We start from the raw sequence: 25,972 nt of genomic DNA on the forward strand, positions 1-25,972 counted from the left end.
AGCTCCGCAGTAAAAATTGAACAATCACTAGGTAAACCATATTGTTTTTTAACATTTAGCGAAGGTATATAATAAGCGGACCCAACTCCAGTAATGTTCTTGGCCCCATCTGTAAAAATGTTTATGCTTTGTAGAATACTGGAAAGTTTCACTCTTTTAACAGGACGAATCTCAGTCTCCTGCAAACAAAGAACATTAGTAGAGCCATTACGTATAGGCCATATTATGTGAGGCTTGTAATAAGAAACCGGATATGGTAAGGTATAGGGCATTAAGTTAACACTGTGTGTTAATGTATACTGTTTCGACTTGAAGGTGGTAAAAGCATGAAACAGAATTGGCAATCGTCGTAAACCCTGACGCCGTAAGGAACAATATTCGAGAGTAACTGTAACTTCGGAATTAAAGGATGACTTGTCAGAGAAAATTTTTTGAGTAAATATTGTGTAGAAAGTATTTTTCTACGCACATGTAAGGGGGTTTCGTAGGATTCGACCAAGAGTGCATTTGTAGGTGTGGACTTTAAAGCTCCAATACAGGAGCGTATTGCTTTATATTGACAGATGTTACGAGTATTCAAGTTCGTATACGATGCCAAGTCAAAAATATGTGATCCGTAGTCCAATATCGCCCTAATAGTGGTTTTATACAATGATAGCACCACAACTGGATCTGCTCCCCATTGCCTACGGGTAACAGCTTGTATTACCTGAATATACCGTTCACTTTTCGAACGCAAATATAAAAAATGTTGTTTCCATGTAAGTTTCTGATCGATAACTAACCCAAGATATTTATGGTGACTAACCACGGGGATTTCATACTGATCAAAGGAAAGTGGTGATCGGTCATAGGTTCGGTGATGTGTAAATATCATCGCTCGACATTTCGCTATGGAAAGATTTAACCCATGGGCTTCTAACCATGTTCTAGCTTCGTGAAGCGTGTAACTAATTTGTTGCCTACAGAGCTGTAAATTCTCATGAGTATAATAGAGCAAAAAATCGTCAGCATACGCCTGTATGCGAGCATAACGGAAAAGGACCGTTTCGAAATCCTTCATAAAAAGAGCGAAAAGAATGCCACTCAAAATATCGCCTTGCGGCAACCCATTACTTACCTGCCGGGGTTGGATTGTATAATGTGTCGATTTAAATCATAGTGTTCGATATGTAAGAAGTTGTCTGAGAATGATAACTAATCCCTCAGGAATCTTAAGAGTTGCAAGCTTTTCCCATAATATGTTCAAAGGTACGGAATCATAAGCCCGTTGAATATCAAGATAAACCGCTATGGTACTATATTTTCTGTGACGAGCTAACAGCAAATCGATAACAGTAGTATAATTGGATGGTTCTGCCGCACCTCCGCCGCCGCACGCCTCCTCCTCCGCCGCCTCCGCCGCCGCCCGCGGGAAATTTGAATTTTGGCGGGAAATTTGAATTTTGGCGGGAGATTTGAATTTGTAAACAAAGCCACGTGCTTTTTGACAGCTGTCATCGACAACAACGCACCGCTAACCTCACTGCTGCCATCTTGACGGGCCTAAACCTCACTAGTGCCAACTTAACCTAACTAGCATGAGGTAAACAAAGCCACGTGTTTTTTGACAGCCACGTGCTTTTTGACAGACAACAACGCATCGCTAACCTCAGTACTGCCATCTTGACGGGCCTAAACCTCAGTAGTGCCAACTTAACCTAACTAGCTCGAGGTAAACAAAGCCACGTGCTTTTTGACAGCCACGTGCTTTTTGACAGATTTGTAAACAAAGCCACGTGCTTTTTGACAGACAACAACGCATCGCTAACCTCAGTACTGCCATCTTGACGGGCCTAAACCTTAGTGGTACCAACTTAAACTAACTAGCATGAGGTAAACAAAGCCACGTGCTTTTTGACAGCCACGTGCTTTTCGACAGATTTGTAAACAAAGCCACGTGCTTTTTGACAGCTGTCATCAACAACAACGCATCGCTAACCTCAGTACTGCCATCTTAACGGACTTAAACCTTAGTGGTACCAACTTAACCTAACTAGCGCGAGGTAAACAAAGCCACGTGCTTTTGACAGCCACGTGCTATTTTGACAGCTGTCATCCGCCATCTTTAAACTACAGAGCACCGTGCTGCCCTCTTTCATCACCTGTCATCGGCAGTGCTGCCATCTTGACGGACCTAAACCTTAGTGCTACCAACTTAACCTCACTAGCTCGAGATAAACAAATCCACGTGCTTTTTGACAGCCACGTGCTTTTTTGATAGCTGTCATCCGCCATCTTTAATCTATAGAGCAAAGTGCTGCCCTCTTTAGCTACTTACCTTTGAAATGTGGTGGCGGATAATTTGAAAAATGCTTTTCGACAAGCAGCCATCTTTAATCCAGAGAGAACAGTGCTACCCTCTATGTGGTGGCGGCAAATTGAAAAATTCCACGTGCTCTTGTTTGAAAACAAACTCACGTGCTTTTTTGACAGCTGTCATCTGCCATATTTAATCAACAGAGCACAGTGCTGCCCTCTTTAGTTTGAAATGTGGTGGCGGTAAATTCCACGTGCTCTTGTTTGGAAACAAAGCCATGTGCTTTTTTTTGACAGCTGTCATCCGCCATCTTTAATCAACAGAGCACCGTGCTGCGGGCAATTTCATCACCTATCATCCGCCATCTTTAATCTACAGAACACCGTGCTGCCCTCTTTATGGCTACTACCTTAAGCATGTAGTAGCGGGCAATTTGAAAATTTCTGTTAGCTATCATCCACCATCTTTAATCAAGAGAGCACCGTGCTGCCATCTTTAGCTAGATACCTTTGAAATGTGGTGGCGGCAAATTGAAAAATTTCACGTGCTCTTGTTTGGAAACAAACTCACGTGCTTTTTTGACAGCTACCATCCGCCATCTTTAATCAACAGAGCATAGTGCTGCCCTCTTTAGTTTGAAATGTAGTGGCGGCAAATTGAAAAATTTCACGTGCTCTTGTTTGGAAACAAACTCACGTGCTTTTTTGACAGCTACCATCCGCCATCTTTAATCAACAGAGCATAGTGCTGCCCTCTTTAGTTTGAAATGTGGTGGCGGCAAATTCCACGTGCTCTTGTTTGGAAACAAAGCCATGTGCTTTTTTTACAGCTGTCATCCGCCATCTTTGAGCACCGTGCTGCCCTCTTTAGATGTAAATTCGTCACCTGTCATCCGCAGTGCTGCCATCTTTAGCTAGATACCTTTGAAATGTGGTGGTAGATAATTTAAAAAGAGAAATTCTACAGCAGCCCTCTCTCGACGCTAATTGCATAAGATGGCGGCTATACATGACTCCTTAAGGGTGCTTACGCAAGATGGCTGCTATACACAGGTTCTTATGAGATGCCCTTGGGATGCTTGCGCAAGATGGCGGTTATACAAGGCTCCTTATGAGATGCCCTAGAGATGCTTGCGCAAGATGGCGGTTGCTCTTATGAGGCGGCTTAAGGGTCCTTGCACAAGATGGCTAGAGATGCCCTAAGGATGCTTGCGCAAGATGGCGGACGCAAGATGGCGGCTATACACGATTCCTTATGAGACGCCTTAAGGGTGCTTGCGCAAGATAGCTGCTGTTCTTAGCTTAGAGGCTAACGTGTCATGCTAGTTCGATTCATTAAATTTGGGAGCTTAAATGCAAAATGTTAAATATCTCGAAAACGGTGCATCGTAGAGCAAAACGGACAAAATTTTTCCGCCTAATAGGTAGGTTCGTGGTATTAGGAACAAGAAAAAACATAGTCTAATGATGAGATCAACGGTTCGATTCCTACTTAAGCCCTTTGGCATTGGCAGCTATCTATTTCTACAAGATGGTGGCTGCTCTTATGAGACACAAGATGGCTTGAGACATCCTAGGGATGCTTACGCAAGATGGCGGACACAAAATGGTGACTATACATAGCTCCTGCATGTGGTGGAGGGCAATTTGAAATTCTATGTGCTTAATCAACAGAGCACCCTGCTGCCCTCTTTAGCTGAAATGCGATGGTGGATAATTTGAAAAATTCTTTTGACAGCTATCATCTTTAAACAAAGGCGACTATACATAGGCTGTTAAGGCCTTATCATTCTCCTCCTCCTCTTCCTCCTCCTCCTCCCCCTCCTCCTCATCCTTCTCTACCTCCTCCTCCGCCTCTTATGTCAAGGCATAGCTTTATATCGAACAAGTTTAAACCTGCATCGCGAAGGCAAGCGTGTGCAGCGATAACATTATTGTGCATGCTTAGACTTTCGAAACATAAGAAGAGTAGAATCAAACGCTGTACTCGATACGACATGTGATCAGAACATTGATTGGTGCGTTCAGAGAACAAAATAAGTGATCAAGACTAGAATCGAACAATGTACTCAATACATCATGTGTTTAGAATATGTCAGGGGATACGCTTGTTCTAAGAAGATCAGATTGAAACATAACAAGACTAGAATAGAACACTGTAATCGATGTTGTTAACTTCAACATGTGATCAGAACATTGATTGATGTGTTCAGAACACAAAATAAGTGATCATGACTAGAATCGAACACTGTACTCGATACAACATGTGATCAGAACATTGATCGATGTGTTCAGAACACGAAATAAGTGATCAAGACTAGAATCGAACACTGTACTCAATACAACATGTGTTTAGAACATGTTAGGGGGTACCATTGTTCTAAGAAGATCAGAATGAAACATAACAAGACTAGAATCGAACACTGTAATCGATGTTGTTAACCTCAACATATGATCAGAACATTGCTTGATTTGTTCAGAGCAAAAGTACAATTTTGATGACTTGCGCAGCTAACTCGCTCGGTAAACGATATAGCCAAAGTATAACTTCAAATTATTTACCTTCCATCATTCGTCTTGTGTGTAAAAATCAGTCGAACAAGTTATCGCATAAACATGGCTGAAAAAAAATCGTGTTAGGGTATGGAACCCAGGGGTTACATCTTATCAGAAGGGCAAAAAGGATGAAAGGACTCTTCCTCCTCCTTACCGCACATTCCTTGTAGGGCTAATTGGCTGAAGGGCTAATGGGCAAAAGGGCTAAAGGGCTAAAGGGCTAATGGGCTAAAGAGCTAATGGGCTAAAGGGCTTAAGGAGCAACAACCTCGTCGATCGCTATCAGCAAGAACGCTTGTACTTTGTTAAGTGTAGAAAATTAATCTTTATTTGTAAATGGTTTTATGTTCAGAACAAGGAATGGAACCTAGGGGTTACGTCTTACCTAAAAAATCCCCGAGGTGCGATGAGTTACGTCTTTCGAACTAGTGTTTGGAACACTGAACTTTTCAAGATGATAGCAGAGAGTTTAGCAATGTTCTGTTGTTGGATTTTAAATTCCGCGCTACAACATGCATAAGGTGGTAGCCTTGAGGTTTACCGCCGTAAAGATGGCAAGAGTGAGGTTAGCAATGTTCCGTTGTTGGATTTTAAATTCCCCGCTATAACATGCAAAAGGTGGCAGCCTTGAGGTTTACCGCCGTAAAGATGGCAGCAGTGAGGTTAGCGACGCTCTATTGTCCTTCAAAGTGAGGTTAGGGTTCATCAAGAAGACAGCTGTCAAAAAAAGCACGTGGCTATGTTTACCAAACAAGAGCACGTGGTCGTGACGTCACGGTCACGTAATCAATCCTTAGCTCGACGTCGCTAAGAGCAGCATTAGGATTAGCTATTCTTAAAAGTCTTGGGAACAGAGCAGCAGTATGAATTGCTATGTTTCAAAGCGTGTACACATCACCTATCGATTTTACATACATCGACCATCGAACTAAACTTCATCCGCTAGATCGTGCTGCTATCTTAGCATGACTTTAAAGTACAAAGAATAGCCATGTTTCAAAGCGTGTACACATCACCTATCGACTTTGCATGTATCGACTCTCGTATTAAACTTCTGCAGGTAGATTGTGCTGCTATCTTAGCATAACTTATACGCATGAACTTAAAGTACAAAGAATAGCTATGTCTCAAAGCGTGTACACATTACTTATTGATTTTGCATGCAACAAATATCGTACTAAACTTCTTCCTCTAGATTGTACTGCTATCTTAGCATAACTTATACACATGAACTTAAAAGTAGAAAGAATAGCCATGTTTCAAAGCGTGTAGACATTACTTATTGATTTTGCATGCATCAAATATCGTATTAAACTCCTTCCGCTAGATTGTGCTGCTATCTTAACATAACCTATACGCATGACCTTAAAGTAAAAAGGTGTGTACACATCACCTATCGATTTTGCATGCATCGAATCTCGTACTGAACTTCGTCCGCTAGATTGTGCTGGTATCTTAGCATAACTTATACACATGAACTTAAAAGTACAAAGAATAACCATGTTTCAAAGCGTGTACACATCAACTATCGAATTTGCATGTATTGACTCTCGTACTAAACTCCTTCCGCTAGATTGTGCTGCTATCTTAGCATAACCAATACGCATGACCTTAAAGTAAAAAGAATAGCCTTGTTTCAAAGCGTTTACACATTACCTAATGATTTTGCACGAAACGACTATCATGCTAAACTTTTTCCACTAGATTGTGCTAAAATCATGTGAGTGCGCTGCTATCTTAGCATAACTTATCGATTTTACATGCATCGACTATCGTACTAGACTTCTTCCGCTAGAGCATGTAGCAATCGCTTTTGTATATGCCTAACCTATGTGCACGAACTTAAAGCATAAAGATGAGCTATGTTCTAAAGCGTGTACACATCACCTATCGATAATGTATGTATCGAATATCGTACTAAACTTCTCCTGCTAGAGCGTACGAGTATCGCTTGTGCGTGCACGAACTTAAAGCATAAAGAATAGCAATGTATAAAAATCTTGTAAACAAAGCAGCAGCATTACGTATAGTCAAGATTAAATGCGTGCACACATCATGTATCCATGATGCACACAGTACTAAACTTATTCCATTAGAATGTGTAAAGATCGCATGTGTTTGTACTGCTATCTTAGCATAGCCTATGTGCATGAACTTAAAGCATAAAGAATAGTTATGTGTAAAAACTCTTGTGAACATAGCAGAGTGTTAACTACGTAGGTGTAGACATTTAACTTTACATGCTGAGGCAACATACTACGTGACCGTGACGTCACGACCACGTGCTCTTGTTTGGTAAACATAGCCACGTGCTTTTTTTGACAGCTGTCTTCTTGACGAACCCTAACCTCACTTTGAAGGACAATAGAGCGTCGCTAACCTCACTGCTGCCATCTTTACGGCGGTAAACCTCAAGGCTGCCACCTTTTGCATGTTATAGCGGGGAATTTAAAATCCAACAACGGAACATTGCTAAACTCTCTGCTATCATCTTGAAAAGTTCAGTGTTCCAAACACTAGTTCGAAAAACGTAACTCATCGCACCTCGGGGATTTTATTAGGTAAGACGTAACCCCTAGGTTCCATTCCTTGTTCTGAACATAAAACCATTTACAAATAAAGATTAATTTTCTACACTTAACAAAGTACAAGCGTTCTTGCTGATAGCGATCGACGAGGTTGTTGCTCCTTAAGCCCTTTAGCCCATTAGCCCTTTAGCCCATTAGCCCTTTAGCCCTTTAGCCCTTTTGCCTATTAGCCCTTCAGCCAATTAGCCCTACAAGGAATGTGCGGTAAGGAGGAGGAAGAGTCCTTTCATCCTTTTTGCCCTTCTGATAAGATGTAACCCCTGGGTTCCATACCTATCACGATTTTTTTTCAGCCATGTTTATGCGATAACTTGTTCGACTGATTTTTACACACAAGACGAATGATGGAAGGTAAATAATTTGAAGTTATACTTTGGCTATATCGTTTACCGAGCGAGTTAGCTGCGCAAATCATCAAAATTGTACTTTTGCTCTGAACAAATCAAACAATGTTCTGATCATATGTTGAGGTTAACAACATCGATTACAGTGTTCGATTCTAGTCTTGTTATGTTTCATTCTGATCTTCTTAGAACAACGGTACCCCCTAACATGTTCTAAACACATGTTGTATTGAGTACAGTGTTCGATTCTAGTCTTGATCACTTATTTCGTGTTCTGAACACATCGATCAATGTTCTGATCACATGTTGTATCGAGTACAGTGTTCGATTCTAGTCATGATCACTTATTTTGTGTTCTGAACACATCAATCAATGTTCTGATCACATGTTGAAGTTAACAACATCGATTACAGTGTTCTATTCTAGTCTTGTTATGTTTCAATCTGATCTTCTTAGAACAAGCGTATCCCCTGACATATTCTAAACACATGATGTATTGAGTACATTGTTCGATTCTAGTCTTGATCACTTATTTTGTTTTCTGAACGCACCAATCAATGTTCTGATCACATGTCGTATCGAGTACAGCGTTTGATTCTACTCTTCTTATGTTTCGAAAGTCTAAACATGCACAATAATGTTATCGCTGCACACGCTTGCCTTCGCGATGCAGGTTTAAACTTGTTCGATATAAAGCTATGCCTTGACATAAGAGGCGGAGGAGGAGGTAGAGAAGGATGAGGAGGAGGGGGAGGAGGAGGAGGAGGAGGAGGAGGAGGAGGAGGAGAATGATAAGGCCTTAACAGCCTATGTATAGTCGCCTTTGTTTAAAGATGATAGCTGTCAAAAGAATTTTTCAAATTATCCACCACCGCATTTCAGCTAAAGAGGGCAGCAGGGTGCTCTGTTGATTAAGCACATAGAATTTCAAATTGCCCTCCACCACATGCAGGAGCTATGTATAGTCACCATTTTGTGTCCGCCATCTTGCGTAAGCATCCCTAGGATGTCTCAAGCCATCTTGTGTCTCATAAGAGCAGCCACCATCTTGTAGAAATAGATAGCTGCCAATGCCAAAGGGCTTAAGTAGGAATCGAACCGTTGATCTCATCATTAGACTATGTTTTTTCTTGTTCCTAATACCACGAACCTACCTATTAGGCGGAAAAATTTTGTCCGTTTTGCTCTACGATGCACCGTTTTCGAGATATTTAACATTTTGCATTTAAGCTCCCAAATTTAATGAATCGAACTAGCATGACACGTTAGCCTCTAAGCTAAGAACAGCAGCTATCTTGCGCAAGCGCCCTTAAGGCGTCTCATAAGGAATCGTGTATAGCCGCCATCTTGCGTCCGCCATCTTGCGCAAGCATCCTTAGGGCATCTCTAGCCATCTTGTGCAAGGACCCTTAAGCCGCCTCATAAGAGCAACCGCCATCTTCCGCAAGCATCTCTAGGGCATCTCATAAGGAGCCTTGTATAACCGCCATCTTGCGCAAGCATCCCAAGGGCATCTCATAAGAACCTGTGTATAGCAGCCATCTTGCGTAAGCACCCTTAAGGAGTCATGTATAGCCGCCATCTTATGCAATTAGCGTCGAGAGAGGGCTGCTGTAGAATTTCTCTTTTTAAATTATCTACCACCACATTTCAAAGGTATCTAGCTAAAGATGGCAGCACTGCGGATGACAGGTGACGAATTTACATCTAAAGAGGGCAGCACGGTGCTCAAAGATGGCGGATGACAGCTGTAAAAAAAGCACATGGCTTTGTTTCCAAACAAGAGCACGTGGAATTTGCCGCCACCACATTTCAAACTAAAGAGGGCAGCACTATGCTCTGTTGATTAAAGATGGCGGATGGTAGCTGTCAAAAAAGCACGTGAGTTTGTTTCCAAACAAGAGCACGTGAAATTTTTCAATTTGCCGCCACTACATTTCAAACTAAAGAGGGCAGCACTATGCTCTGTTGATTAAAGATGGCGGATGGTAGCTGTCAAAAAAGCACGTGAGTTTGTTTCCAAACTAGAGCACGTGAAATTTTTCAATTTGCCGCCACCACATTTCAAAGGTATCTAGCTAAAGATGGCAGCACGGTGCTCTCTTGATTAAAGATGGTGGATGATAGCTAACAGAAATTTTCAAATTGCCCGCTACTACATGCTTAAGGTAGTAGCCATAAAGAGGGCAGCACGGTGTTCTGTAGATTAAAGATGGCGGATGATAGGTGATGAAATTGCCCGCAGCACGGTGCTCTGTTGATTAAAGATGGCGGATGACAGCTGTCAAAAAAAAGCACATGGCTTTGTTTCCAAACAAGAGCACGTGGAATTTACCGCCACCACATTTCAAACTAAAGAGGGCAGCACTGTGCTCTGTTGATTAAAGATGGCAGATGACAGCTGTCAAAAAAGCACGTGAGTTTGTTTTCAAACAAGAGCACGTGGAATTTTTCAATTTGCCGCCACCACATAGAGGGTAGCACTGTTCTCTCTGGATTAAAGATGGCTGCTTGTCGAAAAGCATTTTTCAAATTATCCGCCACCACATTTCAAAGGTAAGTAGCTAAAGAGGGCAGCACTATGCTCTATAGATTAAAGATGGCGGATGACAGCTATCAAAAAAGCACGTGGCTGTCAAAAAGCACGTGGATTTGTTTATCTCGAGCTAGTGAGGTTAAGTTGGTAGCACTAAGGTTTAGGTCCGTCAAGATGGCAGCACTGCCGATGACAGGTGATGAAAGAGGGCAGCACGGTGCTCTGTAGTTTAAAGATGGCGGATGACAGCTGTCAAAAAAGCACGTGGCTGTCAAAAGCACGTGGCTTTGTTTACCTCGCGCTAGTTAGGTTAAGTTGGTACCACTAAGGTTTAAGTCCGTTAAGATGTCAGTACTGAGGTTAGCGATGCGTTGTTGTTGATGACAGCTGTCAAAAAGCACGTGGCTTTGTTTACAAATCTGTCGAAAAGCACGTGGCTGTCAAAAAGCACGTGGCTTTGTTTACCTCATGCTAGTTAGTTTAAGTTGGTACCACTAAGGTTTAGGCCCGTCAAGATGGCAGTACTGAGGTTAGCGATGCGTTGTTGTCTGTCAAAAAGCACGTGGCTTTGTTTACAAATCTGTCAAAAAGCACGTGGCTGTCAAAAAGCACGTGGCTTTGTTTACCTCGAGCTAGTTAGGTTAAGTTGGCACTACTGAGGTTTAGGCCCGTCAAGATGGCAGTACTGAGGTTAGCGATGCGTTGTTGTCTGTCAAAAAGCACGTGGCTGTCAAAAAACACGTGGCTTTGTTTACCTCATGCTAGTTAGGTTAAGTTGGCACTAGTGAGGTTTAGGCCCGTCAAGATGGCAGCAGTGAGGTTAGCGATGCGTTGTTGTCGATGACAGCTGTCAAAAAGCACGTGGCTTTGTTTACAAATTCAAATCTCCCGCCAAAATTCAAATTTCCCGCCAAAATTCAAATTTCCCGCGGGCGGAGGCGGCGGAGGAGGAGGCGTGCGTCAGCGGAGGTGCGGCAGAACCATCCAATTATACTACTGATAACAAAACTATTAAATGCGTCATATGTACTACGTCCCTTAAAAAAGGCATATTGATATCGAGGCGTCATGTTATAATATTCTAATACCCATATGATTCGTCGAAGTAAGATCTTTAAAAAGACTTTACGGAGGCACGAACCTAGTACTATACCGCGATAATTATTAACCTCAGTGGGTAACTGCTGATTTTTAAGAATAGGAATCAGAAAAAATTCTTTCCAACTAACTGGAGTACTGTAAGTGCGAAGAATATCATTGTACATATTGTACATATGCCTTCTTTGCTCTGAGAGGTAATAATTTAATCATCTGATATGATACATTATCTGGACCGGGGGATGAATTCGAACATGATTGTAGAACTGCCTCTAATTCCTGATAATCGCAGGGTTGTAACAATACGAAAAAACGTGCATCTTGTGGGTCTTGTGAAGGGACATACTGGGATACGACATAATCTGGCGTCTCTCGAACAGGAACATCGGATAAGACCTGCACTGGGATGGTCTTGGCAGGGGAATGTTGCGAAACTCTTCTGATTGCCCTAATGACATTCCACAAGTCTGTAATTGGAACCTGACGTGTGAAGGACGATATAAAATCCTTCCAAGCGACACGACGTTTTTTATGGAAAATTCTGCGAGTTTGTGCTATGTGTCGTTTGAGCCGGAAATAATTTTCAGGTGTGGCGTGTTGCCTATATTGTCGGAAAAGCACCTTGCGGGTTTGAATCAGTAAATGACATTCCTCATCCCACCATTTAACATTCATAGGTTTCCTAGAAGATAAAGGAGGTGTGGCGATGATGGGGTGGTGAAGATTAATATAATCTGTTAAAATCTGTAGTAAAGTTTGATATGAAAAATTATTGTCCGGTATTTTTCGTAACTCATCCTCAATATAAGAGGTATATATTTGCGGTATAAATCTCCTCAAAGATCGAATCATGTTATTATGAACTGTATGCTGCGGTGGCGAAATAGGTCGTCCAACACCATAAGAAATAGCAATGGGGAAATGATCACTTCAATAATTATCACTCAACGTATGCCATGTAGTGATAAACACCATACTTCGCTTACACAATGTTATTGACGCCTGTAAACAGCGCCAAAAACGCCGGCGACCCGCACCGTTACCTACAAGATATACAAGACCGGGACATAGCTACTAATTTGTCGCTGAAAAAGCGGCCCGACCGTGTTCACGGTTTGACCTCTAGATGTCAGGTTTCTGTTCTGTTCTTGGCGGACTTTTAACATTGTGATTTGGGGAGTAATTGGGATGCCGTGTTGATTTTGTGCAATTTATTGTGAATATTGTTTCTGTCGGTGAGTGTCTGTGAGGTTGAGAAGTAGGTGCACTGTTGTGTACCTCTCTGTATTTCGGATGACACTAAAAAGCATGAAAATTGACGTTCCATATTTTCCCTTCCGAGTGCGGTTTAAGGGAGAAATGGAAGCAAACAATTTCTACGCCAGGTGATATAGTAGGATCTCCTTAGGTACCTACATACCAATTCTTCTCATAAAACAGATTTCAGTGTAAGCACATCAATTAAACTTCCTTCTGAAAGCAACGGGAAACTACAGCCGTAACTACCTCCCGAGGACATGCAGCTCTCTCTGTATGAATGATGTACTGATGATGGCTTCCTCCCGGGTAAAATATTCCGGAGGTAAACTAGTCCCCCATTCGGATCACCGGGTGGGGACTACACGAGAGGGGGCGATCATGAGGAAGATGGATACTGACATTTTGCGAGTAGGAGCGTAGAATGTCTGACCGTCACCACCCTCTAGGACCCCGGTACGACCTAGGGATGATGAGGTCAATAACCTTACCCACCAGGGTGAGAGTAGAAGAGAGAGGAAAAAGGACAGAGAGAGAGAGAGAAAGAGAGAGAGAGATAGAGATAGATAGATATAAAGAGAGAGGTAGGTAGAGACGCTGGTGAGAAGGTTGCTAGCGTGTCCGCCCCAAAATAGGAGTCATAGCGAACACGAGGGAGAAAGATGGGCACAAGAAAAACGACAACAAATGTCCAAGCACAATTAAACAACAAGAAACAATAGAAATTACCAAAGGATGAAGTTACCACACTTACCGGAAACAGCGGAGGAAGACGACTTAAGGCCGTGGAAGCATATACACAAGAAAATCGGTGACAGTGCTCCACCGAACGTGGCGAATGAAAACCAACACTTAAATGAAATTAAAGAACTTTAATTGAAGGGCAAATTGGAGGTAACAAATCAAATCTTTAAGTTGATAAAACCTGTGTTTATTTTAAAAAGTAAAACCAAAATCAGTAATTAAATTCAACATAAGGTTGAAAAGGGGAAAAAGAAAATACCAATTAATAAAATGAATCAGAAAAATACCAGGTATAGTTTAAAAGAAAAATTAATTCATTAGTATTTAACAATTAAGGTAAATAGATATTCTTTAACAGATACAAAATTATTATTATTATGAAAACAACAAAGAAAAGAAAAGGATGACCTCCGTACCTAATAAAATGTGATCTGAAAACAACGGAAAACCAATTGACTTCCTTACATAAATACTACCTTGAATAAAAATGTGATCGATCACGGATAGTTAATTAATTAAAAATACCATACTCAGTTAACAAGGTTTTCAATTAAATGGATTTTCAACGCGGCCGCTTCTCATGATTACCAAAATTAAAACGTTCAGTTTCCACCAAGGACAGTTTCCAAGACATATAGAATTTTACGTAGAAATACACAATCACCCGGGGCAAGAAAAGGTAACACAAATTTAAAGGGTCGTCAAAATTAATTAATTAATTAATTAACTTTTAAAACAGTAAACGATACACTCAACTCAGTAATATATAATTCAAGATCCACACAGGCTCCATGCGCCAGACAACATCAAAACCCGACAACAAACACCACACACAACCGTTGCCAAGGTAACCACAAAACAAAAGCAACGCCTCCAAAAACAAGGAGGTAAACAGGCTAGATAAAAATTTTTAATTCATAGAAAACCCCAGAAGGGGGAGGGGAGAAGAAAACATACCTAACGAATGGGAAAACAAAACACAGGAAAGCAAACAGAAACCCGAAGAAAGTTAAGCCCGCAATCTTGGAGACTGTACCTTGGTTCACAAGGAAAGTTACAATTTAAAGTGCCAAAAAAAACTCATTTTAATTTTAAATTACATATCCAAATTCAGTTCACTGCGGACCTTCCACATTACTGTGATTAGTTGCCGAAACTGTTTTTCAGTTTTTCATAACCGCACACGCCAATAGGTACCAATTTAACGACGAAGTTTAAATCATTATTATTATTATTATTATTATTATTATTATTATTATTATTATTCCCATGTTTCCTGAAATCTTCGAAAATATCAAAATCCTCTTCTGGACGACGCTTAAAATGTTTCAAACACTGGTACATACCTTTGGTGGTGAAGAAATAGTGAGAAATCCAAACCTGGCCATTGTTAACGAAGAATGCGGTCATGAAGCCAGCACACAAGACCTTGTTAGCAAGAATCCAGGAGAAATATAGTTGCACAAATATAATCAGAGGAAATGGCAGGAGGTCTCCAACTAGTTCTACCGGGGAATATCCCCGTTAATGGAGTTATTACGGCGGTTTAAAGGTAATCCACCACCGCATAGCGCAGCACACAATCACACGCACGCTCATGATGGCTGCCTCAAGCGAACTGGCTCTCGCGTCAGAAGCGAGGAGGAAGCAAGTCTCTTGGTAGCCGGCGGGCGCATGCGCAGTTACGCGCAACCACACGGAGCCAGGACAATGGCGCGCAGCATACATTAGCTTAAAACGGTATATTGGCGAACAGCCGATTGATACAGATATTCCAGGGCACGAGGACAGTCCAAAAAGGTTATAAACGGAGGCTCACACTATTTAATATTGTCTCAAATGTTAGAAGTTTGAATCGTGGTGGTAGGTTAGAGAATCTGAAAAAGGGAGATGGATACGCTAAAGTTAGATGTAGTTGGCATAAGTGAAGTACGTTGGCAGGAAGAACAAGATTTTTGGGCAGGCGACTACCGAATTATCAACACAAAATCAAACAGGGGAAATACAGGAGTTGGCGTAATAATGAATAAGAAAATAGGGCAGCGGGTAAGCTACTACAACCAGCATAGTGAAAGAATTATTGTCGTCAAGATAGACACCAAACCAATGCCCACCACAATAGTGCAAGTCTATATGCCTACTAGTTCAGCGGATGATGAAGAAATCGAAAGAATATATGAGGATACAGAAGATTTAATACAATATGTAAAAGGGTGACGAGAATCTAATTGTGATGGGAGACTGGAATGCAGTAGTAGACCAAGGAAGAGAAGGTAATACAGTAGGAGAATTTGGATTGGGACAAAGGAACGAAAGAGGAAGTCGGCTGGTTGAATTCTGCACTGATCATAATTTAGTCCTTGCCAATACTTGGTTCAAAAACCACAAACGACGGCTGTATACGTGGACGAGACCTGGAGACACTGGAAGGTATCAAATAGACTTCATTATGATTAGGCAGAGATTCAGTAACCAGGTGTTGGATTGCAAAACTTTCCCAGGAGCAGACGTGGACTCTGACCACAACTTGTTGGTCATGAAATGCCATCTGAAGTTGAAGAAATTGAAGAAAGGAAAGAATGCAAAAAGATGGGATCTAGACAAGTTGAAAGAAAAGAAGTGTGAGGGATTGTTCCAAGGAACATGTTGCACATGGGCTAAATGAAAAGGCTGAAGGAAACACTATAGATGAAGAGTGGAGAGTAATGAAAAATGAAGTCAGTAGGGCTGCTGAAGAAATGTTAGGAAGGAAGAAAAGATCAACTAAGAATCAGTGGGTAACTCAGGAGATACTAGACCTGATTGATGAACGACTAAAATACAAGAATGCTAGAAATGAAGAGGGCAGAAAAGAATACAGGCGATTAAAGAATCAAGTGGATAGAAAGTGCAAGGTAGCTAAGGAAGAATGGCTGAAGGAGAAGTGCAAGGATGTCGAAGGATGTATGGTCCTGGGAAAGGTAGATGCTGCATACAGGAAAATCAAGGAAACCTTTGGAGAAAGGAAGTCTAGGTGTATGAATATTAAGAGCTCAGATGGAAAGCCACCTCTAGGGAAAGAAGACAAAGCAGAAAGATGGCAGGAGCATATTCAACAGTTGTATCAAGGTAAAGATTTAGATAATTTGGTTCTGGAACATGAAGAGGCTATTGACGCTCATGAAATGGAGACCCAATTTTGAGGTCAGAGTTTGACAGAGCTATGAGTGACCTGAATAGGAACAAGGCACCTGGAATTGATGACATTCCCTCTGACTTACTGACTGCTTTAGGAGAAACCAGCAAGGCAAGGTTATTTCATTTAGTGTGCAAGATGTATGAGACAGGAGAAGTCCCATCCGATTTTCGGCTGAATGTTGTTATACCTATTCCCAAGAAAGCCAGTGCTGACAGGTGTGAAAACTACCGCACCATTAGTTTAGTATCTCATGCCTGAAAAATTTTAACAAGTATTATTTACAGAAGAATGGAAAAACAAGTTGAAGCTGAGTTGGGAGAAGATCAATTTGGCTTCAGAAGAAATGTAGGAACACGTGAAGCAATCCTGACTTTACGTCTGATCTTAGAGGATCGAATCAAGAAGGACAAGCCCACGTACATGGCATTTGTAGATCTAGAAAAGGCATTCGATAATGTTGATTGGCGCAAGCTATTTATGATTCTGAAGATGATAGGGATCAGATTCCGAGAACGAAGAATTATCTACAATCTATAAAAATCAGTCTGCAGTGATAAGAATTGAGGGCTTGGAAAAGAAGCAGCAATCCGGAAAGGAGTGAGGCAAGGCTGCAGTTTGTCCCCTCTCCTTCTCAATGTTTACATAGAACAGGCAGTATAGGAAATCAAAGAGGAATTTGGAAAGGGAATCAAAGTCCAAGGAGAGGAAATCAAAACCTTGAGATTTGCCGATGATATCGTTATTTTATCTGAGACTGCAGAAGATCTCGAGAATTTGCTGAATGGTATGGATGAAGTCTTGGGTAAGGAGTACAAGATGAAAATAAATAAGTCCAAAACAAAAGTAATGGAGTGCAGTTGAAAGAAGGCGGGTGATGTAGGAAATATTAGATTAGGAAATGAAGTCTTAAAGGAAGTAGATGAATATTGTTACTTGGGTAGTAAAATAACTAACGATGGCAGAAGTAAGGAGGACATAAAATGCAGACTAGCACAAGCAAGGAAGAGCTTTCTTAAGAAAAGAAATTTGCTCACTTCAAACATTGATATCGGAATTAGAAAGATGTTTTTGAAGACTTTCGTGTGGAGCGTGGCATTGCGTGGAAGTGAAACGTGGACGATAACTAGCTCAGAAAGAAAGAGAATAGAAGCTTTTGAAATGTGGTGTTACAGAAGAATGCTGAAGGTGAGATGGATAGATCGAATCTCGAATGAAGAGATACTGAATCGAATTGGTGAGAGGAGATCGATTTGGCTAAATTTGACGAAAAGAAGAGATAGAATGATAGGACACATCTTAAAACACCCAGGACTTCTTCAGTTGGTTTTTGAAGGAAGTGTAGTTGGTATGAACGGTAGGGGTAGACCATGGTATGAATATGACAAGCAGATTAGAGCGGATGTAGGATGCAATAGTTAGCACAGGATAGGGTGACATGGATAGCTGCATCAAACCAGTCTATGGACTGATGACTCAAACACAACACACATGCTGTTCACAAACCGGAAAATGTCAAAGGCAGGAAGCGTCCAGCTCCCAAAAATGATGTGTTGTCATCGAAATCTAGTAAAAGTTCCGATTCAGATAACGATGAACATACCATATATTCATACGTTAGCCACAAGCGAAAAAGGAGTAAAAGTCTCGTTTCTATATCAAGGAAAGTCTACGAGTACCCTTGTTAAATCTAAAAAATATCGGATGAGAAAATTAAATACCAGATTACAAAAAATAACCTGTAAATTGAGAAGTAGGAAACGGGTAATGAAATCAGAAGAAAAAGGTTTACGGTATCTGAACTTGACCAAAAAGCAAACCAAATTGAAAAGCATACTAAAATTGTTTATTTAGGAGCCTTATTCCTGTTAGAACGAATTTAATTTTCTCCTTCTTTCTTCATCTGTTTACCCTCCAGGGTCGGTTTTTCCCTCGGACTCAGCGAGGGATCCCACCTCTACCGCCTCAAGGCTAATGTCCTGTAGCACCAGACTTTGGGTCCGGGAATACAGCTGGGGAGGATGACAAGTACCTGCTATGCTGAACAGGGACCTTGTGGAGGGATGGAATGATTGGAAAGGACAGGCAGGGGAGAGGTAAAGAAGCGGCCGTGGCCTTAATTTAGGTACTATTCTGGCATTTGCCTGGAGGAGAAGTGGGAAACCACGGAAAACCACTTCGAGGATGGCTGAGGTGGGAATCGAACTCACCTCTACTCAGTTGACCTCCCGAGGCTGAGTGGACCCCGTTCCAGTCCTCGTACCACTTTTTAAATTTCGTGGCAGGGCCTGGAATTGTACCCGGACCTCCGGGAGTGACAGCTAATCACACTAACCACTACACCATAGAGGCGAACACAAATTTAATTTTACGGGAAGAAAAAAAAGAGAGATACAGTGAAATGACGCTAAACGTTTGCGTAACAGGCATATCATCGCTCACCAAACAGCGGCATCAATACGAATGTCAAAATATCAGATGTGCAGAGGAAAAGTTTGGATCGCTTATAATTGGTGAAAGGACGATTAAACCCAATGTTATTTATGACCGCAATCTCGATCCGCTTATCGGATACTCTGAGGCACAATTAAAGTAATTGTTAAGAATGGACAAACTCGCTATTATATTTCTCTGCTTCTTTCGTTAATTACTTATTTCGTTTAAGCATATTGTAAGAAATACGTTGTAGAAAATAAGTTAAACAATTGCTCTTGGTCTATCTTTGATCTCATATCTGTTTGCTGCCTTCTGAAATTACTAGTTTTAATGAATTGTTATAGTTTTTCATGTTTCATCTCGTAGGCAACGCCCGCACACAGCCATTCTCCACCAGCGATAAACCTGCTGCACTATAATGATGGATGTCGTACAAATAGGTTGTGTTGTCGAAGCTGTTCAACTACAGTTATTAGCAATATTGAAAAAGAGATCTGGTAAGAAAAGACGTTCGTGGACTCAGCCTGCGTTATCAAATCGGCTCACCACTGGACAATTTTATTTAACGTTTTGTGAACACAGGAGCTATCCGGATGCAGCCACTTATATACAAAATGTACAATACCAAAACATGAAATGAATTAATATTGTTGACCATATGGGAAATATCACAAATGAAGTTATTACGTAAATACGAGTTATTGTAATACATTACGATTTTGTTATATAGGGCCTATTCAATTAATTAAATATATTGTAACAATCACTGGTGTGGGTATTGTAACTCGTTTGGGGTGGTCGGAGGTACACTACATACATATTAAGGGCTCCTTTTGCTACTTTCTCCAAACTGTTCAAAGTAGTTTGAAAAACTTGCGAAATTTGACCTCGTACGTGCATTGCTGCATATAGGGGCATGCTGTCAAGTAGGCCGTACGGGGACGAATGATGAAAGAAAAGCCTTTTGTCCGTTTTTACCCGAATATCTTTCATTTTTTTGTAACTCCAAGCTTGCAAGCAATATACTTGTTAGGTCCTTGGTGGAAGAGACAACATAATTATCTTTCCAGAGCAGTTCGCTTGCCAGTAACTACATTGGGATTGTCACGTGTTCGTTTGTTTCCACACCTTTCAGCTAGAGCAGAATTACTAGTTATTGCTGACTAGTAGGGGGAGTTTGCAGCTGGTTCTTCAACATGATTTCCTTCGGTTCTAGGTGGAGCATTGTTAGACGATGTTGTTTGGTTACCTTTCACATGACGACAAAGGAATTGTAGTTGATCATATTACAAGTACTATTTTTCCTTTCATGGCCATGACGCACCTGTGGTCTTTTACGAAGTAGCCTCTTAGAGCCTTCCATTTTTTCATGAGGTCTTTAACTAAAAAAGCCCACGTTTTTAAAATCCTTTAAGATACATTCAAAGTATTTTTAAAGGTATTTAGCTTCGGGAATGACTTTTGGAGGTTTGGAGTATGAGTTTCAAATATCAAGGAAAACGATTCCAAAAATTATCAAAGAAACATGCATTGCTATATGGAGCGTTTATCAACCACAAGAGATGACATCCCCTACTAAGGAAATTTGGTTGCAGATAGCTGAAAATTTTCAGACAATCACGCAGTATCCTAACTGTATTGGAAGTGTTGATGTCAAACATATTGGAATTATTTGTCCGTCCAACGCAGGTTCAGAGTATTTCAAGTTCAAGAAGATTTTTATTGTCTTGATGGCCGTACCAGATACTTTATCGCCATAGATAATGGATCTTATGGACATGAGGGTGTTTTAAGTATATTCACGAAGTCAAATTTGGGAGCAAGACTGAAGAACAATGATTAAGATTTTCCTCCTAGTAAGCCACTACCAGTACCAGACAACTGTACGAAAGGATCCAATATGCCCTATGTATTACTGGGGGATGAGTCTTTTGGATTATCTAAGCATATGATGCGGCCTTATCCAAAAAAGAGTCTTACGCATGAAAAACGGGTCTATAATTACAGGCATTGCAGAGGACGGCGTGTGGTAGAATGTGCCTTTGGGATTCTCAGTAACAAATGGCGAGTACTGCATTCATGCATGTTAATACACCCGGAGTTCGTTAGTATTGTGGTGCAGGCTTCTTGTATTCTGAACAACTTTGTTCGACGAGGAGATGGGTACCTTTTCGAGGATACTCTAACATGTACTTTAGCAGAAATTGATGAAGTACCTGTTATCCCAGCACTCGTCTTTTATAGCCTTCGATGGCTTGCGTGTACAGGGAGAAGCACGGGGCGCAGCCCGTAAGTCAGCGAAGGATAAAGAGGCGGCAACCAAGTGAAGCTGGGAAGCCAGTACTACTTTATTGTTATTATATATACATACAAAGTATTCAGTGAGGCCAAAAGGCATACAAAAGCATCATAAAGGAAATTACAATACATAGTAAGAAAAACATTAAGAAACAAGAATGCATCACACCCGATACCGTGTCCTGGCCGGTGCTGGATCACGGCGTTTTGGTGATATCTTGAAGGTCTGCGATGTTGGGTTGTGTTGGGCCTCCTGGGTGGTCCGGGTCAGGTCGATCTCCAAGGGGGGTAAACCTGTTAGAGATCGGTGAAGAATACCCGCAGGTGAAGGGGACGGGCTGCTGGTTTCGTTGGGGTAGTCTCGTTCCCTGGCCACTGGACTCATGTTGCTGTGGTTGCGGCCTTCGCCCCCCGTGCGCCGCGGTCCCGTCCTCTTCCCCCTCTGCGGCTGACCGGTGTTGTGTGAGGCTGTGGCTGAAATATAAAGCCGTCCGGAACCCAGGCGAGCGTCTCCGAGAATCATTTTTGCCAATATTTCAACGGTCCTGGAGCACTTCCGTGGCAGAATAAACGTTTATAAATATGAAAGATTCACGGATTTGTTGTGACTACAGTATGATCAACAATATGGAAAATGTATAATGTAAAAAGTGTAAACTACGTAAACCTACCGTTCGTAGACAATATTTTATTTCTTAAGTATATTTCTTTATTTACTTCTTAATCATCGTAACAAAATATATTAGCCCCTAATGTATTAATACATTATTTGTGACAACACATCACATATAATCATTTTAAATGTTGATGAATTAAGCTAGCGCGGAGTAGCGACAGGGTCCGCCTTCATTTCAATTTTGAGACAGCTCACGAAGAAAGTCTCGTTGATAATATAAACTTACAATTTGTTCACATAGGCAGGCTCGAAATGAATGAATTTCTAGTAGATTGCTTGAAAGGAGCCAAACAGGTGTCGGTACAAATAGAAAAAAATGCCTTAGATTATTGACTTGTGTCAATCCCAAAAGATTCCCCAAACTATTAAACGTCTAAAGTGGAATGTATAAGCTAGGTGGTAGAAAATTAGTTGATGAGATAATTTTGCATTACCTATTTTCTTTTATATCATTTATGTTTTATGATGCAAGCAACAGTAGAAGGGAGATCGGGCGCTTTTGTCACTAGTAGTGTGGACGGACACTTCCTTACAAGAAGCTCGTGGTACGCATCTGAGCAGAGACCTCAATTCTACTTACATCATGAGTGTTGGTTCCAATCTCCTTGACGGTAACTATTGCGTATATCTCAGCTAAATCTGTACAGATTTAAACATTTTAAGGCACATAGATTTCTTATGCCATCCACTAGATAAAGTGAAATCATTTGTATGTAACTTTTTTGTACTAGTAAGACCTTGCAGTTAAATACTTCTCCTAAAAATGTCTTCACACATCGGTGACAAAGTTTTCTGTCAAGAGTTACCAAACTTTTGAGCCGTGAATAGTTTTGATAATATCCAAATTTTTGATGTACACCTCGTTTCGTTTTAATGAAATCAAATTTACGGATAGAGTAGACATATTACAGGCTTTTAGTTCATTCTGTTCACATCTTAGGTTATTGATACAAGGTTGTTCAGTCTTTTCCATTTATACAGGCACAAATTGATTAGTCAGTTTTTATCAATATCGAATGATTTCTTTACAAGTATCTGAATCAACGTCTTCTGTTAGTACTGCACATTTTTGTATTATTATTAATTTATAGACTTGTTGTCTGGTTTACAACTCAACATTTTCTACAATCAAATCTCGATAAATAACTAACGAAACTTTCGCGATGTGGCTATGATTTGAACTTTATTTTGTTCCCTCGACTGTGGATTTCCTTCCTAATTCCGTCGATGGTCCAGCAGCGATGTCCTTCATTAACTCTCAGATTATCCTGAGAACTGAAATGTTGCAAGCAATATATCACAAGGAAACATCGTGTTAGTCCTTCTAACCTATAGTAATGTGAGTTATTTTCATCTTCTACGAAGAAAAATTAATGTATTCATTAAATTTTAGTTTTCAAGGATATATCTTTTATTCATAATCTACATCAAATGTGTGTACATTCACAGATTGTGCAACTTTGTGTTCAATATTCGGGACATCTACTTTAACTATATAGTTGGTTCGATACCTAGTAGTTTATTTTCTGGTTATCCGTAAGTCCTTACATTATTGTATACCCTATCTTGGTGTTTACACTTGTTATGTAAGACGCATTTTGGAGCTATAAACCATTCGTTACTTTTGACAATGATGTATGCTATTTTACATTCCATATTATCAGATACTTTTATATAAACTAATTCCAGACCAATAACTCCATCCAGAACCCAGTTAGAACGTTCATGCAGTTATGTTTTGTGCTAATACCTGTCTATATCCAACGTATAATAGTCTTAAAGCTCTGTAATTTATTACCACCGTGCAATCTAAACCTGCATTTCACATGTTGGGTGACAAGGTTTTGCGCAGGTCATAAAGTGCCTCATTTAAATACATTCAGGTTATTCTCAATATTAATAATGTAACTTCAAAAGCACCCTGAATATCACAACTTCTTTGTGTTCTCCATTAGCATTTTCTTTCGATTAATGCAATGGAATACGGAAGCAAGTCTTTTAATTCCGTTGGTTCTGGCGTATAAAATTAACTAGTTTCTACCTCAGTAAGGGGCAATCTCCTAATAATATGGCGTCTTTGTTCACCCTCTTTTTCAATAAGTGTAATAAGCTGCACTTTTCTAAGTTTTTAATAACCTTTGGGGACCGTAGACCTGAAAATAACTCGAGGTTCTTTGACAGTAGGCGTGTTAAATATCTTCATTTGTTAGAAGAAAATTGGGATTTACGATGACGTTGATGGTCTTTACTCATTTAAGTGCAGCGAAGCTCTATAACCTGAGCTTAATTTAACTTTGAATACCTTTTAATAACTATAGTTTTGTAAATGGCTGGAAGTTCTTTTGCTGTCAGCATCTAAAACTTCTATTAGAGAAAATGCAAAATTAATGATGAAGTTCCCCATATCAGCAAACTCACTGGGTTTGAACCTCTGGATATCTAGATTATCCTCCATTTATTAAGACGTCATTGCCAGTTAAATGTAAGTACGTAGGATGAATAGGATAATGCAGAGCTATTTTCCACTTAATGTAACATTCTTCGTGTATTATTATTTAAATATTTCCTTACAAACACTTTTGAACACACATTTTAATTTCATTCTCCTAAAATGATCAAGTTTTTATTATAATATTTACTTGTGCTCCATTTACACTTCGAGAGCATTCTTCAAATGGTTTCTCTTCCTTATCCAGCGTTACTTACTCTTGTTCTATTACAATCTCTTATTTTTGTGGGTAGGTAAATTTTCTTAGTTGCTACTGTACAACACTCGCATTCAAATTTCTCTATTTATTAGGCGAAAGGTAATTGAGAATATAAAAACGGATTGTGTCATCAGGCTGATTTCGCTAATCGGCCGTTATGAATAGGCAATAGCATACGATTTATTACTGCTCAAAAAATTAAGACGGCCAAGATTCTGAACATACACACTGTTGTACTAGTTAGGTTTATAATGACATATCTTAAATACAGTTTCCACAGCTATGAGGAATTTAAGGCAGCATTTTTAAGAAAGTTTTGGAATCCAGAAATACAACAACAACTAAGGCTTGAATTATACGCGAAAAACTTTGCATTAACAGGCAAGACGCGGTGTAGTGATTATTTCTCCTACCAGTTCCACCGATTTCAAGACTTAGACTCAACACCAAACGAATTATAGGGCATAAAACTATCCAGAGACAGTTTCTACCTGAGGTGCAAAGATTGTTGGCGGCCTCAAATGTAGAAACTGCAGTCGGCATGGAAACACGTTAAGGCAGATTGTCATGACATCAACATATTCGATCAATATGAATCCACGGAATACTAGCCAAGAGGAGACAACAAACGCTATTATTCCCCAGGACATAAATCATAGAAAGAATAGGAAGTCGGAAAATAGATCAGAAAATTACAACAGAGAGAAAGAATGAGGACAGAAGAGGTGCAGTTGTCAATGTAGTGGAAGCCCAAGTGGAGGATATGGGCAGGATGTTAATAGATTTAATCCACATTATAGAATTAATCCACGGTACAGAGGAAAGAGAAACCAACAATACTACAGAAATAAAACACGGTTCAGCGACAGACGAGGACGAAATAATTATAGAAGGAATGAAGGTATATCCAACAGTTACGAGAAGAGAGACGAAATAAAAATCGTTGGGAAGAAGCTATCAGAGATAAAGATATAAATGGAGATATTGAGGGAGTAGAAAGCCTGGAACTGTAGAGTTATAAACGTAGAAAGGCAGAAGAGGGAATGTTAAACCTAGATACTCCAGAATTTACAAACAGTTCAGAGTTACCTGAGAAAAAAACGCCGATTTCTTATCCCACAGATAGATCATTCGGATATTCAATCGGATGATCTAGTTGCAGATAACATTCATGGCAAAGAAAGAACAAAATTCAGGTTACCAGTAATAATAGTAACAGTGGCTGATGTTAAGTTACATTGCTTGGTAGATTCTTGAG

The sequence above is a fragment of the Anabrus simplex genome, chromosome 5 (genome assembly GCF_040414725.1).
Source record: "Anabrus simplex isolate iqAnaSimp1 chromosome 5, ASM4041472v1, whole genome shotgun sequence".
Lineage (NCBI taxonomy): Eukaryota > Metazoa > Arthropoda > Insecta > Orthoptera > Tettigoniidae > Anabrus > Anabrus simplex.